Genomic DNA, 4,489 nt, shown 5'->3' on the forward strand with positions numbered 1-4,489 from the left:
GGCAGGGAAGCAGTGTCAGCTTTAATTGCCATGCTTATGCTGTCAAATTTCAGGACCCACAGAGAGCCTAGCAGGTAGATAGTGCGGCTTTGTGCACCAACCCATGGGGAATTTGGCCCATGGACTGGCCCTGCATCACTCATCCAGACTGTGGGGCCAAAATGTTGAGCAAGAGAGGGGTAGGAGACAATGGAGTAGAGTGGAACTGGTCAGGGATTTGAAAATGCAAAGTGGATGATACTCAGACTGTTTATGGGAAGAGGACAGTTTTGATTTCTTTCTCAGTTTGAAAAAAAATTGGGAAAAAACTATGTCAGGAACTGTTGCAAAATCACATATCATCCTTTTCAATATGAGACCATCTAGTTTGTAAATGACTTTTTGTGGAGAAATTAACATTAATTGCAATAAAAATATTGAAATTGCTATGGTCAATGACATGACACGATATGAAACAACTAAGTGACTACGAAAATAGAATGACATGAATCATTTTAAAATGTCAAAAAAGACATTTTTAATGACCAAATCTTTTTTTTTTCAAATTGTTGGTTTATGAAAATTTCTAAGATTTTGACTTTCAATTCAGAATACGGACATTGTTCAAGATCTTGACAATTTTTCTTGAGGGAGAAAACTTTTCTATTCAACCCTGGTGCAGATTGGAACAGGAATCTGAGTATTGTGGTAGGCTAGTGCAGCATAAAACTACCTTCTCAGGGCTCATGAACTGTTTCTCTTTTTGCATACAGTAATATAAAAACTCATTCTGGCAAACTTTCTGAGACAGTGAGACAGCACCATTAGCAAATTGTCAGGGCAGAAGCACGGACATGTCTTCCCTTGATCTGCTTAACTTGCTTCATGCCGAACATTGCCAGATAAAGTACCTGATCTCCTATATCTGAGTCTGCATTTCACTGCAAGGCCTCAGCTAAAGCAATGAGCAGCTTGCTGTGTTTGGGGCATCACCAAAGGCTTGAGTATAGTCACATCATACTTAACGGGCTTGCTTGGCCTGCCCTTGCCTGATGGTGACAACTCACCCAAAGTCAAGGATACCAGGGGATGAACAAGAATGGTTTGTCCTGGGAACATCTTCAGACCATGGACCATTTATTTTGGATGCAGGAGGCAAGTGTGTGTAATGTACCTTGATGAAGCATGTGGTGTGGAAATAACTCTACTCTCTACAGGAACTTGTATAAAAATATTTACAGTAGTTAACAGTTTCAATATTGCTCTTGCAAGGGCTTGGGGCCTAGCCTATTTGCTGTTCTGTCACACCAGAAAGTTCCTGCTGGCCCCATCCAGACTGTTCTTTGTGGTACCACAAAGAAACACAGCGGGATCAGCTTGATTTTAAGCAGGTCACCAACTGTCTTCAAAGGAGTTTTAGAACCAGAGAAGGAAGCTTGAGGATGAGATGCTAACAGTTTTCATAGTTTCATAGTTTTATAGTTGTTAGAAGCTGGAAGGGACCTTACAGATCATCATCCCACCACGGTAAATTTCTGTCTATTATGTATCTGAATCTCAACATTTTTTTTCTCTCATTCTCTTGGAAGCTTGTACGGGAGCTTGTCTAATTTCACCTGGTGCAATCTAAGTGACTTAGCCAATGACTTGGATAATACTGTTGATTTCAAAAATTCACTTTTGTCTATGTGCATCAGCTTTTGTGATGATACATTTGCAACCTGCCATGACAGCCCTCCATCATCTAATTATATGCCTCTGTTCTTTTTATGTTGGGTTTGCATGCTACACACAGCATGTGGGAGGTTTTTGAGGCAGGTGGCTGTTATGGGCTCCCCTCTTCATAAGCACTTATTTTCCTCCATTCCTGTAGCAGGCTGCACTTCCCTACTGGCATGTTGGATACTCAATGGCAGCCGTGACTTGTCCCAGAAAACCCTACCCATACAGTTATTGTAACACTGCCTTTACAGTGACAACCACAGGGTGGCTTCAGTAAAAGAGAAAGATTTCTTTGATTTTTTTCCCCCTGCCTAAATTATCAAATGCCTTCCCGGAAAACAACAGGTGAAGAAGGCCTATATTAGTCGTGGATGAGATTACAAAGACTCTCTGGCTGTTGCATCCCAGCCATGTGGAGACTGGGTCAGCACCCGATCCACACGTGGCAGGGCTGCTGCCTGTCAGCCACATGGGATCTGGACCCACCCACAGCATCCCCGCTGAGTGGGGATGGCTCTCCTGGCCACGTGGGGATCGGGACCAGCCGTCGTGCCCCCTACCAGTCCCTGGAGCTCCCTCTGGCTACTGCAGGGGGGCAGAGTAGGGCAGGAACAACCCTGAACTAGGCAACTCCTGTCAGGCTCAGTTTGCTTGTGAAGGGGGCACACATATAGAAGTGTAGACATACGTCCCAGAGCACTTTAATAATCCTGAATTTTCTTCACAGAAAATTCAGGCACATTAATTGCATTTGTAGATGCACCCAGTGTGTTACAAAAGTAGGCATGTTAACCTTGTTTTTTGGAACTTGATTAAGGTGGAATAGGATCACAGTTAGATACGCAAGTCCATTTAGGCACCTGATGGGTAGTATAGGGTCAGGCCTTTAAAGTATTGGTTGGTACCATTAACATGGACTAGTTTCCCACCAGGATGAGTGATGTTCATAGAGGAGTGCTGTGAACAGCTAAGCTTGGGAAGAATTGAGTTTGATTTCTGCATTTCAGTTCAGTTTCTTTTGCAAATAAAATCAGGCTCCTTGCCAGGGGGGCTAAGTTTTGAGCCATTCCAGCTTGTGTGATTAGTGTCAGAAGCCAGGAGTAGAAGCTGCCCACTTAAAACTGTTAACGATGGAACACTTTGTCTTTCAAGGTACCACATGAATTGTGGATTGAAGCTGGTTTAAGAAGAAACCATTCCACCATCAATGTCTGTGCGCCAAGCAAGCAAGAATAAAAGTTGCTAGCTAGTATGTGCGGAGTTCAAGTGAAGGTGTGAGTTTTAATCTGTGGAGCTCCATGTGATTTGGAACTCGACTACTTCCAGGCAAATTGGTAGCCAAATCACATCAAACCTATGGTCTATTTAGTCCAGTAATCTTTCTTACAGTGGCTATCCCTAGATGCTTCACAGGAAAACTCTGTAGTGGGCTATTATAGAATGACCTGCGTGCAGAGGAATTTTTTCCTTATCCCCTATCAGTTAGTGGTTGGTCCAGAAAAATGAGAGTTTATATCCTTTGTACAATCCTGTCTGATGTAGGTGTAGGTATTCTCATTACCCATCTAGAAAAGTCTTTCTTTTTTGACTCTACTAAGCTCTTAGCCCCAAGGGGAGTTAAGTAACATTTTTAAAAGTCGATATGAAAGTTAATGGAACTTAGGTTCCTGGGTGAACTAAGTGCTTTGAAAATGAGACATATGCTCGTAAGTCATATAGACACAATTTGAAAATGTTACCTTATACACTACTAAAGAAATACGATAAAGAACAAGTCTTTCATGATGTGCTTTCTTAATCCAGGAGGAGGATCATCAACAAGTATGGATGTGGAGAGGAAAATTGGCTTTATCTATCTCTGGAAACAAGGTACTTTGAGTAGATGTGATATCTTTTATTAGTCCAGCTCAGTAGTTGGCAAACTTTTGGGCGCAGTCACCCTTCTTCAGGCATGGGGAATCTCTGCTGTTCTGAGACTCTAAGAAATGGAAGAAGCTAAAAGTGTGGCGGGGTGTCAGTGAAAATGTAAATCTGTAGAATTAGAAAGACAAAAGGTGAGGCAGAGAGGTGAAGCAGAGGGGGAAGGGGAAGGGGAGGGGGAAGAGAGCAGAGGAAAAAAGGCTGAAGGGAGGTAGTGCAGTGATAGAGTACAAGGTAGAAAAGAGGCTGTCAGGCAGGTACGTGCTGAATCAGATGTCAGGCAGGTTGCAATATGTCATAAAACCAATGTCTATATTGAGTTCATGATTTTTTGTATCCAGTAGATTTATGAAGTGAAGTTCGAAGGCTTGTCCACAGAAGGTGTTTTGTAAGTTCCCTTTGAGGATTAGAGCTGAGAGATCGGAGATGGAGTGATTGTCCTGTGAGAAGTGTGCACAGATGATTCTCAAACAATGACAATTTACAACTGTCAGTCTAAGGTCCTGAATTATACTATCAATCCATGATATCTGAAGTTTTTCATATGTGGAGACATTATATGACGCACACCCTTGTAGATATTTCCTTTTCCAGACTTCTCATGCTAAGTTCATACCTTACCTGCAGGAATAGGGAAAAGTAACACTGGGACTGTATTAATGAGTTAAGATAAAAACTTGCTTTATTGCAAAGGGTGCAGCCGCTGGGTTGTATCTGCTCACTCATTTGTCCTTGTTACCTCCCTTTCCTAGCTGTAGGGTTTATTATTTATATGTATTAATATAAATATCTGCCTTATTCTCTACAGCCTCTGTCACTCTTCCTGTGTTTACCATCTTGGCAGTTTAGTATTATCTATAGATGTGAT

The sequence above is a fragment of the Gavialis gangeticus genome, unplaced genomic scaffold (genome assembly GCF_001723915.1).
Source record: "Gavialis gangeticus isolate Ggan-Ray unplaced genomic scaffold, GavGan_comp1, whole genome shotgun sequence".
NCBI classification, from domain to species: domain Eukaryota; kingdom Metazoa; phylum Chordata; order Crocodylia; family Gavialidae; genus Gavialis; species Gavialis gangeticus.